The 12,351-nt window shown below is 35.9% G+C and overlaps 1 protein-coding gene and 1 non-coding gene across 7 annotated transcripts in view; both read right to left on the reverse strand.

Annotated features, from left to right (window-relative positions):
• NUMB (NUMB endocytic adaptor protein) overlaps positions 1 to 12,351 on the reverse strand; it is a 193,248-nt gene that overhangs the window by 95,865 nt on the left and 85,032 nt on the right. For 5 of the 6 annotated variants that reach the window (XM_061181004.1, XM_061181007.1, XM_061181008.1 and 2 more), the window contains exon 3: positions 7,034 to 7,118. The exons of the other annotated variant lie outside the window; for it this stretch is intronic. The gene's annotated coding sequence lies outside the window, so the exon portion shown is untranslated. The remainder of the gene's footprint in view (positions 1 to 7,033; positions 7,119 to 12,351) is intronic. 6 annotated transcript variants of the gene reach the window in all.
• TRNAR-UCU (transfer RNA arginine (anticodon UCU)) lies at positions 597 to 669 on the reverse strand. Its single transcript has one exon. It is a non-coding gene; the product is annotated as a tRNA-Arg (tRNA).

Consider the following 12,351-nt stretch of genomic DNA (forward strand, 5'->3'; position numbering starts at 1 on the left):
CAGCTCCCAGCCCCCTCCTGCCCCGGCAGGTGAGCAGACAAGCCTCTCGGGCTGGTGAGTGCTGGTGGGCACCGATCCTCTGCACAGGAATCTCTCCACTTTGTCCTCTGCACCCCTGTTGCTGCGCTCTCCTCCGTGGCTCTGAAGCTTCCCCCCTCCGCCACCCGCAGTCTCCGCCTGCAAAGGGGCTTCCTAATGTGTGGAAACCTTTCCTCCTTCACAGCTCCCTCCCACTGGTGCAGGTCCCGTCCTTATTCTTTTGTCTCTGTTTTTTCTTTTTTCTTTTGCCCTACCCAGGTATACGGGGAGTTTCTTGCCTTTTGGGAGGTCTGAGGTCTTCTGCCAGCGTTCAGTAGGTGTTCTGTAGGAGTTGTTCCACATGTAGATGTATTTCTGATGTATTTGTGGGGAGGAAAGTGATCTCCATGTCTTACTCTTCCGCCATCATGAAGCTCCTTCCTCCCCTCTAATTCTTTACTGTTACTACTCTTTTCATTTCCTTCACAGTGCTTTATATTTTTTAATTACTGGGGTTTTTTTGTTTGTTTGTTTGTTTTGTTTTTCTGGGCCATGCCACACGGCATGCGGGATCTTAGTTCCCTGACCAGGGACCGAACCTGTGCCCCCTGCAGTAGAAGTGCAGAGTCCTAACCACTGGACGACCAGGGAATTCCCTTTACTTACTTTTTTTGTTTCATTGGTTAAACTCTTTCTTGAACATCATCAGATGACTAAACATCCATCTAATAAATTCTCTAACTTGCTTAATGTAGGAAACACTGGACTCTGTTCTTTATATTCAAAATAATCTTAACTAATGTAGGTATTAATCTCCTCTCACCAAGAAGCTAAAAAACTGGTCACTAATATAAATGTGTCACAGTCTGTGCTATGATTCATTATACCTACACACTTCCCTTAATTGTTAATTAAATAAAACCCTGTGTCTAACAAAGTATTGTGCTAAGTGCTGAAAGAAGAGGAGTCAGGATGAGAAAATAAGGATTATTTCCTCCATTAAGATCTTGAATGATATAAGCATAGGATGGGAGAGACAAAAAAATGGGGCATTTCAAGTAGAGGATGGGGTAGGATAAAAAGTCATGGTATGTATGTAAAAATGTATATTTCATCAAAGCTAAGATACCGTCAGTTGCAAGATATATCATTATTTTATGTTCCAAAAGAGAAAAAAATGCTGCCAAAATTAATTGTTAATTAATAATTGTTCATTAATTGTGAAATATCATCAATAGTAAGATGCATCTCAATATGAGAGATATATCCCAGTTCAAATATGTTCAAGTGTAAAGAAAAAGGAAGAGGAGAAGGGAGAAGAGCAGGAAAAGAACGGGGAGGAGGAGAAGAAAGAAAAAGAAAATGACTATTCTATGATTAACACAAAATCAATCTTTTTGAGACTTCCTCAAAACATCTCAATGTTATGGAATATTAGTTATTTACTAAAGTTTGCTATCAGGAAGGGGACAAAAAGCCACTGAAAGGAATGGTCACAGAGCAACTCTTCCTTTCTTAGTGTTTCCATTTGCCTTGTATATCTTCACCTATCCCTTTTATTTTTCTATATCACCTGTGTGTCTCTTGTATACAGCATAGTTGAGTCCTTCTTTGTAATACAAATTGAAAATCCTGTTTCTTTTTAAAGGTGAGTTAAATATAACAAAAAGATAAATCTTTTTTTTTTTTAAAGATTTTTTTGATGTGGACCATTTTTTAAAAGTCTTTTTTGAATTTGTTACAACACTGCTTCTGTTTTATGTTTTGGTTTTTTGGCCACGAGGCATGTGGGATCCCAGCTCCCCGACCAGGGATCGAACCCGCTTCCCCTGCATTGGAAGGTGAAGTCTTAACCACTGGACCGCCAGGGAAGTCCCAGGATAAATCTTTTAAAATCCACGTACTTCAAAATTCCAATTGACTTGTGGGTCCTAGGTCATGGTTTAAGGAGGCAAGCATAACTGAAAATCACAACAGCAAATTAAAAATCTTAAAAATGTGTAGTTAATAATAATGAAAATACTCCATTTCAAACCTCATGAGCCACTTATAAATGTATAGCTCTAAATGCTTATATTAGGAAATAAGGCCAATAACTGGTGAGCTAAACATCTATCTGAAGGAATCAGAAAAAGAATAAAGAAAACCCAAGGAAATTAGAATAAAAGACCACCTCCAGTAACATATTAGGCTAGATTATTCACCCAATTCTCTCACTGAAAACAACTAAAAGTGATGGATAAAATTTTATTTCAAAAAATATTAAAAGCATTGAGGAGCTCAAAAGATGGTAAAGGGAATAACCAGACCAAAATCTATAAGAAAGAGATAAGTGGCTTAATAAAACTGTCTTTGTCCTATAGACATCTGCCTAACTCACAATGTTGAGCTTCAGATTTGATGATCTCCTGGCAAAGAACAGAAGTCAAAGTTCAAGACCCACCTGACATGGAAAATCCAACAGAAGACCCTTTCTTCATAAAGCTGGGACACACACACACCCACCCCCCGCCAAAAGTTTCATCCTCAGGAAACAAGTGAACCAGAAGTAAACCTAGTCCACCCATTGCCACATGGGATCCCCAAAGGACTACAAGGAAACTTGTCTTCCTGTGGCAAAAGAGAACAAGGATTCCTAAGAGACTGTGAAGACAAGCAAGCCCACACACATAATTGCAACCCAAATTCACTTCCTTTGGGTGGTCCAGAATCTCAAAGGATGAATCTAGTCACCAAACTGTAGTACCTGAGGCATCTGGAAAAAAAAAAAGAGGTAAATCCTCTTGAAGCAATGCATTTCCTTCTTAGGCCTCAAAGAACACCCACAAATATTTTTTCCAAGGAAAATAAGCAGTTCACAGTCAAAATCTCACATAGGATAAATAAAAGAAATTGAACCTAGGCACAACATATGAAACTTCAGAAAACCAAAAACCACAGAGCTCAAAAGCAGTCAGAGGTAAAAAAGATTCGCTTAAATGAAGAACTATTTGGCAGCTGATTTATCAATAGCAACAATGGACACCAGAAGACAGTGGAATTATTTCTTCCAATGACTGCGAAAATAACTACCACCCCATGATTTTATACCTAAAGAAACATCTATCAAGAATGAGGGTGATAAAGACTTTCAGACAAAATAACTGAGTTTACTATAGAAAATCTCATTAAAGAGAATTCTAAAGAAAAAATTTTCTGAAAGACAGTATGCAGATGGAAAAATCTGAAATCTTTAGAGGAATCAAGAGCACACCAAGCTGGAACTGACATCAAATTTCAGAGACTCATTTTCACTATTTTCTGCCATGTAGACTGAAGAGTAGAAAAGCCAGTTGATAGCAAGACAGAAAGAAACAGACTCAAAGGAAAGAGAAAGAAGTAAGGTCCTAGTACCATTGTAAGCCCTGGTTCCAGCTGTTCTTAATCCCTAATGAAAGCCTGTCCTTGGAAACTGGGAGACACCCCACTGTTCTTATGTTAGATTCTGCATTTCCCTTAAAAATGAAGAAAGGAGAAAGGTCAGAAATTAATGAAATTGGAAACATACAATAGAGAAAATCAAAGTCAAGCACTGTTTTTCTGATGAGGCTAAGAAAATACATAAAATCTCTAGCAAGACTGATGAAGGAAAAAAAGAAAGGCACAAAAAATATGAGGAATAAAAAAGACAGATAAATACTTATACAACAGAAATTTAAAAGATAACAAAAAGAATGCTTTAAACAACTTTATGCCAAATACTTTAAAAACGCAGACAAAATGGATGGATTCCTTAAAAAAAGAGAAAAACCTTCTAAAACCTGGCTTAACTAGAAACAGAAATCCTAGATAAAACCATTTAGAAAACCAAATACATATCTCCCCCCCAAAATACTAAGCTCACACCTCTCCCCCCAAAACACTAAGCTCACACCTCTCCCCCCAAAACACTAAGCCCAGAGAGTCAAACAGAAATTCAACCAAACTTTCAAAAAATAGATCATTCCAGTCTTTTCTTTTTTTCTTTTATTTATTTTATTTTTGGCTGCGTTGGGTCTTCATTGTTGTGGGCGGGCTTTTCTCTAGTTGAGGGGAGCGGGGACTACTCTTTGTTGCGGTGCGCGGGCTTCTCATTGCAGTGGCTTCTCGTCGTGGAGCATGGGCTCTAGGCGCGCAGGCTTCAGTAGTTGTGGCTCGTGGGCTCTAGAGCACAGGCTCAGTAGTTGTGGTACACGGGCTTAGTTGTTCCATGGCATGTGGGATCTTCCCGGACCAGGGCTCAAACCTGTGTCCCCTGCGTTGGCAGGTGGATTCTTAACCACTACGCCACCAGGGAAGCCCTATCATTCGAGTCTTATACAAATCCTTCTGGGAAGTGGGGATGGGGGGGGTTAGTTCCCACCTCATTCTTTAAGGTTGGCATAATCTAGATACCAAATCAAATAAGGACAATACTGTAAGAAATAAAAATTATGGACCAATTTCACCTGTGAACATACATACAACAATTCTAAATGAAATATTAATAAGTTAAATTCAACTATACTTTTTTTTTTTGGCCACTCCATATGGCATGTGGGATCTTAGTTCCCTGACCAGGGACCGAACCTGCGCCCCCTGCAGTGGAAGTGTGAAGTCTCAACCTTTGGACCACCAGGGAAGTCCCTCAACTACATATTTTTTAAAAAGACCATCATGATTAAGTTGGGTTCATCCCAGCAATGCAAGGGTGATTCAACATTAGAAACTTGATAAATGTCATTCATCATATTAACAGAATGAGGACAACCACATGACCATCTCACAAATGTAGGAAAAGCATCTGATAAAATTCAATACTCATTCTTCACACACATACAAAATCTTAGCCAAATAGCAACAGAAATGCCTTTAACCTACAGAGTATCTATCAAAAATCTATAGCAAAGATTATTCTTAATGGTAAAACATAAGGAGCACTTCCTTTTAAAAACTAAGTGCAATATAAGAATGCCCACTGTTGGGACTTCCCTGGTGGTCCAGTGGCAAAGAATCTGCCTTACAATGCAGGGGACACTGGTTTGATCCCTGGTCAGAGAACTAAGATCCCACATGCCGCGTGGCAACTAAGCCCACACACCGCAACTAGAGCCCGCGTGCTGCCAACTACAGAGCCCATGCGCTCTGGAACCCGTGCACCACAACTACAGAGGCCACGTGCCCTGGAGCCTGTGCACCACAACTAGAGAAGAGAAAACTCGCATGCCACAACTAGAGAGAAGCCCGCACACCACAACAAAGAGCCTGTATGCTGCAACTAAGACCTGACACAGCCAAAAATAAATTAAGTAAATAATAAAAAATCAATCTTTAAAAAAAATTCAAAACAAAAACAAAAACAAAAAATGAATGCCCACTGTTAACACTTGTATTGAATACTGTAGTCAAAGTCCTAACTAGCATAGTAAGGCAAGAAAAAGAAACAGTGTAAGCATTGGAAAGGAAGACACAATTACAATCATCATACTTTAGTAACTAGGTACTAAACAAAGATCTATATACCAAAAAAAGCTGATATCAGCAAACAGAAAATGGAAAAAAAGAGGAAAAAAATACTATTTACAATAGTAACAACAAATAAAGTATCTAATAATTAAATTTAAGAGAAGATTTGAGAGACCTTTATGGAGAAAAAGAAACTTTACTGTAAGATATTTTTAAATATCTAAATAGCTAGAAAAATATACTATGTTCAAGGAAAGGAAGGCTCAATATCATAAAATAAAGGGAATAAAGTAAATGCATGTGTAGATTAAAGCTTCTGGAATCTTGGGCTCATATACAAGCAAGTCCCATTTTTAATAACAGCTTTTGAATTTTTATGTAACTTGACTCAAATTACTCACTCTGATGGATATTTTTGCAGTTGGTATAAACTTATTAGGCACTAATTATATATACTTTTTAACTAATTGTAGCAAGAGTTGATATCACACTTCAGAATTCTGACAGATGCAAGGAACAAGTATGAGTGAGGAGCATATGATCGGTACATGGCTGAGTTCTAGTTGAATGTGCTGTGGTCCCACTGATTCAAAGGTCATTCAGTGTGCACAATCACCACAATGTAAGTTCTAATAACCACTCCTGCAAGTGATGAAATGTTGCCAACATTTTACATAACACGTAGTTTTCATTCTTGATAATTATCTGTGAACATTGCCAAAACACCATCTCCTTAAAAGTCACCTAAAAATGTAAACATTTATTTTGAATACAAATTCCTCTTACAAGAGGAAAACAGACAAAACACATTCATCATACAATGATCATACTGAGCTCAAAGAGTACCTCTAGTGGACCTACGTGTGGTGCTTACACATACAATACCCTTTGTACATGTGAGACCGATAAGCAGTTGCCCAGTCTGCTTTTATAATAGATCTGAACTTGATCAAATGAATGATTTTCTTTAGGTCTAACTTATTCAATTTTAATTTTGGTTTACATAGATTTCATGAGCTGCTTAAGCTTTGCTTTATCCAAATTTCCTAATAGAGTATTAAAAATAATGATCATCTGTTTTACTGGTTGCTAGGAGATGATAATACTAATAGTTAACAATTATTGAATGCTTAGTGTGTGGCAGGCACTGTTGTAAGTGCTTTGTATACAGTAAATCATTTAATCTTCACAATAACCCTTATCAGGTGGATAATATTACTATCACCATTTTACAGATAGGAAAACTGAGGTACAGAAAAGTTAAGTAACTTTCCCAACGTCACACAAGTAAGTGGAGACACTTAGTGATTCATACCCAGGTAGCTGTCTCCAGAGCCCAGACCCTCAATTACTATATTATATTTCTTTTCACAATATTTAAAAGATACACAAAATTACTATGGATGAAAAAGCTCACCATTAAAAAAATTATCAATAAGAGTTAAACGACAGTTAAGCAATATTAATATCAATACAACTTATCATAGGTTGATACCTCACAGCTATTTCAAAGTTTCATGGCCATGATTAAGAGTTTTGAAGTTGGACAGACCTGGCTCTGAATCTTGACTGTGCCCTTTACAAGCTGTGTGACTTTGGACAAGTTTCGTAACTTCACCAAGCCTCAGTTTCCTCATCTGTAAAATGAGAATAATAAACATCTCACAAAATTGTTGTTAGTAACATAATTATTGCTACATTACATTGATATGTAAATCCAAACAAAACAACAGATACACAAAATAAAAAGAGGAGGTTCACAATTTCCCCCAGAAATCAGGGCTTTATTGTAAATAACGAAGATGACCACTCCAAGTCACCACAGCAACTATAAGACTCACATACAAACAGAATACCCTCTAATTCATAATAAATAATTCCCCTGGATAAAAGTCAAATGCCTAGAGGTAAATTACTGAATCTTTGAAATATAAAATACCATATATACATAGAGAAAGAGACAAATAGATAAGACGTTGTTTGTTGACGACTCCCACGAATCCCATTCCACGCATAAACTTTCTAAGACTAGTAGTATTCAAGGGGCCCAAAACAGGAAGAGCGGTGTCAAGAAGGAGTGATTCCTGGCACTGGTAGGAAGAAATTTTTTTAAGAGAAAAACAGAAAGAAATAGACATGTCATCAAAGTAGGGTACAACTATCGTTACCACCAAAGAGTGATCGTGTCCCTTTACACCAGGCATTTTACACTAGTCAAAACAAGTGAAACTGTCACTACTGCTGTCTTTAGAATCTCAATAAAATAATTTTACAATGAATAATGAGATTTCTATCAATACCTGCATTTACCAATAATACGTCCATCTGTGATAAGGTTAGGTGTTTCTTTGACGGGGGTGATTTTAGCAATACAATACAATGACCATTTTAAAAAAGGAAAAATAGGAATTATATTATACAAAAATCCTATAGGATAATTTTGTTAAACAGCTCATCAATACTATCATCAAGGTGAGTTTTTATGAAGGTTACTAGTCTAAAATATGAATTATATTAATTATTAAAATGACATATTACATAAAAATAATTATTAAAATGACTGTGTGTTCATTGTAGCTCAAAGATTTAATAAGGAAAGAACTTCCATCCCCCAAAATATTCCCTTTTAACAAATAATTGCAAAAATGGCCTTCAAATTTTCTTAATAAATTTGTAAAATTATCTGTCTAGAACAAAGGCCATCTAATTTTTACAAAGCACCTTTTTAAAGAAAACTTATTAGTTATATAGGAAATGTTCACGAAATCCTTAAACTACCTATTTTATAAAAGTTTAAGGAAATGAACATAGGACATGAGGTGCTCGAGGTTACTACGCCAGGACGGAAATCCAAACAAAACAAATCAGGTCCTTTGACTCTGTATCTTAACAATTTGGAGTTTTTCTACCTGATCAGCATTTCCTTCACTACTCTACTTTCTCTAAATGATGAGAATAATTTTTTTGTCCTTTTCATGAGTTCTACAAATCACGGATAAGGTCAAGTCGGTTCAATCACAACTCAAATATTTTAATGTAGGAATTTTTAGGTAAATTTTTTACCTAAATTTTTTATGTAACTTAGAGAAAATTTGCAAATATCACTAATTATTTACATTTTACCCCATTTGCTTTGTCAGTCTCTTTCTCCCTCACACATTTTTTTCTGAACCACGTGAGAGTGAGCTGCAGACACTATAGCATTTCGGCCCTCAATATTTTCATGTAGTTTCCTAGGAACACAGACTTTCACTTAGATAACTACAGTATAGCTAACCAAATCAGTATTGTGTCAATGTTAAAATTTCTACTATATAATTACAGCCCATATTCAAATGTCATTAACTGCCTTAAAAATGTCCTATAAAGCCATTAAATGTTCTTTAAATGTCCATTTTAAAATGTCCTCTGATCTCCCCAGTCCAGAATTCAATTCAGGATCATGTACTGCATTTAGTGGTAATGTCTCTTTAGAATCCTACCATCTGGAACAGTTCCTTAGTCTATGTCTTTTAAGTCTGATATTTTTAAAGAACACAGACCATTTATTTTGTAGAATGTTCCTCAATTTAGGTTTGTCTGATGGTCTCTCATGTTTAAATTCAGGCTATGCATTTTTTGTAGGAATGTCACAAAGTCATGGTGGGTGCTTCTCACTGCATCATATCAAAAGCTGCAAGAGGCTAGTGGGTTCTATTACCAGTGATGCTAACTTTGATCACTTGGCTAAGGAGTATCTGCCAAGTTTCTCCCCTGTGAAGTTATTGTTTTTCTCTTTGTAATAAGTAAATATTTTGTTAGGAACTGTTTTGAGACTACGTAAATATATTCCTCATCAAACTTTTACCCCATGGTTTTGGTACCTGCAGAAGATTCTTGTGTGAAAGTACTATTTTAATTGTTCCAAAATGGTCATTTTCTAATTCCAACAGTTCTACGCCTATTAGCCATTTTAATGAATAACTTTCACTTCTCCCCAACTTAGTAATTTATTCATTCACTTACTTATATTTGTATGGTTCTTATTTTTTCAGTGGGTTATAATCTATAACTATCATTATTCATTTGGCCAGTGGATGCTTCTCCAAACTGGTTCCTGTTCCTTTTGACTGTCCCCACCATTCTTTGACTATCTCCTTACTTTCTGAAACAATAATATGTTCCAGCCTCCTCTTGTACTTTCCCTGATCCAGTTCCTCCTGGGATCAGCCATTTCTCCAAGGAGCTGTGGTTTCCTTTAAGTGGAGAATGGTTTCGAAACCAGCATATGGAAGTTAGGTGTGTTCACTGTAACTGCTTCTAGGCCTCTTAGCAAACAAAGCTGGAATATACACAAATACACACATCTATGCATATGCATACACATATATATGTATACATACAAATATACACATATGTCTCTAAGAGAAAGATACGTAAGTGTATACATGCATACATGTATGTTTCTCTGTCTTTATATAAATAAATGTTAAAAATCATGAGTTCATAACCTCCGATTCAAATCCAGCGTCACAGGGTTCACTGGAGTCTTTTCTTCCTTATATCTAAAACTCCCTTCTCCAACAATGAAAAACCTGGCTCCCATTTTCCTCAATACACTCATTCATTTGTTGAGTCCTAAAATAGACAGAAAAGTTTCAAAATTACCAATTCACACCATTACAAAAAACAGCCTACAAATTAGGGTTTGTTATTTGTTTACAGCTCTTTTTATCTTGAATTTCAAAGTATAGGATGCTCAAAAGTTATTTGGCTTACTTTCTCCCTTCAGTGTGTTTATGTTATTAATTTGAAACACAGGTTTATTAATTTGTGTGTTTATGTTATTAATTTCTTTATATTATGTTATTTAAATTATGTTATTAATTTGAAACACAGGTTTATTTGTTTCTGTTTATATTTTAGGGTTTTATCCCAACTTTATTGATTTTCTTTGTTGATTTTTTGTTTTGTTTCGTTTAGTATCTAAAACATTAGCATGACAATGTTCTCTGATATTCTGCACTGATATCACATGCAATGCTACCAGGGGTTCTCTCTCAACCAGTGATTGTAATACAATTTCACAGTTTAGAAAGTATATTTCCCACAAGAAATGAGCCTTTCCGTAGCCAATCACATGTATCTACCACCATCCCACTGAGGCCCAGCTGTTTTCTGGGAATTACTGTTTCTAGATATAGAAAGAAGGATAAAATGAAATGGGAAAACACTACTCCAGCAACAGATATTACCTGTAAAATAGTTTTCAAACTATGCTACTTAGAGAGATGCCACAGGGTAGAAGAGGGCAGGACCCAGTGGGTAGAACTCCAGGTCCCTGCCCTGACTTGAATTCAAGCTGCTATTGCTTTTACTGATATAATATATTGAGCTTCAGTCTGAGATTTTGTTCATCCAATTCATTCAGCAAACATTCACTGAGTGTCTATGTTGTCCCAGGCACTGTTGTAGGTGCTTCAGTGAAAAAAGCCTTCATGGGACTTACAATTCTAGTTGTGTGAGAGATAAACTATAAACCTAAGTAAACTGTATAGTTAGTTAAAAGATGAAAGTTATAGAAAAAATTCAACAAGATAGTTTGCAATATTATATAGCATGTCCAGTTTAGATCTCACTGAAAAAAGAAAGCTTCCTTTTATATGAATAATTTTTTTAAGTTTGAAAGTCATTAGGAGAGAAGAAGAGCAATCCAATTTTTCAGTTGGTGCTAACCTTATGTCTACAGGCCCAGGGACAGACCATGAGAAAAAAGTCATAAAACATTTTCCTTCCTTCTTTCACTGAATCTTAGCCAAAATCTAGAAATATTTAGGTTGGTTTTTCTCAATCCAGATCCTCTACTTTGTAAGTAATTACATATCTTTCCTAGATTCTGGCAAAGGTCTTTCCATCAATCTCAAACTCAAAATATTAAATTTCTTTTTTTCTTCAAATGATTTTAGTGAGAAATTGATAGAGGCAATATCAGGGCTGTTAACCACTCTTTTAGACCTTTAATCCTAACCAAATCACACTATCACTCCCCTACGTTTACAATCAACAAAAGACTAAGCTAGCTAGTCTTTCTCAGTTGTGCTAGATCATACCACTCAAATCCTAAACAACTGAGTTTGTTTGAACCTAAGTGCAGAACTTTATAATAACCACAGGTACCAGTTAATCAGCCCTTACCATGTCCCAGGTATTGTTTTAAATGGCTTATGTATATTACTTCTTTTATACTTCAAAACAACCCTACGTGATAAGTACCATTAGTACATCCCTTTTATAGATGAAGAAATTGAGAAATGAAGAGGTTAAACAACCTGCTCAAGGTTACAAAGCTTCTAAGTGATAGAGCTGGAATTAAAAAACAGGCAGGCAGTTAGTTTGTGCCATTAACTGCACATATTAAGCTGATTCTCAAAAAATCTTTACATAATGTGTTCTAAATTCTATCTTGCTAGATTTAACCAATTCAGCCTATGGAGGGAAAAAAAATCTGACTTCAATGCTGTCACCCCATATATACGCTATTTTTCAAAGCTTCAACTGAATACTTGATCACCATGCCATGAAAGGGTCCAATGAAACTATTAATAAAAATGTGACCAGGAATAGTAGCAAATCAAATCCAACAATGTATAATAAGAATTATACACCACAACCAAGTGGGATTATTCTCAGGTATGCACGGCTGATTCAACATTTGAAAATCATTTAATGCAATCCATCACATTAACAGGTTGAAAAGAAAAGTCACATGATCATATCAAGAGATAAAGAAAAGGCATTTGACAAAATGCAACACTCATTCATGATAAAAATTCTCAGCAAGCTAGGAGTAGAGAGGAATTTCCTCAACTTAATAAAGAACATCTACAAAAA

This window comes from Eubalaena glacialis, chromosome 2 (genome assembly GCF_028564815.1).
Source record: "Eubalaena glacialis isolate mEubGla1 chromosome 2, mEubGla1.1.hap2.+ XY, whole genome shotgun sequence".
NCBI classification, from domain to species: Eukaryota; Metazoa; Chordata; class Mammalia; order Artiodactyla; family Balaenidae; genus Eubalaena; species Eubalaena glacialis.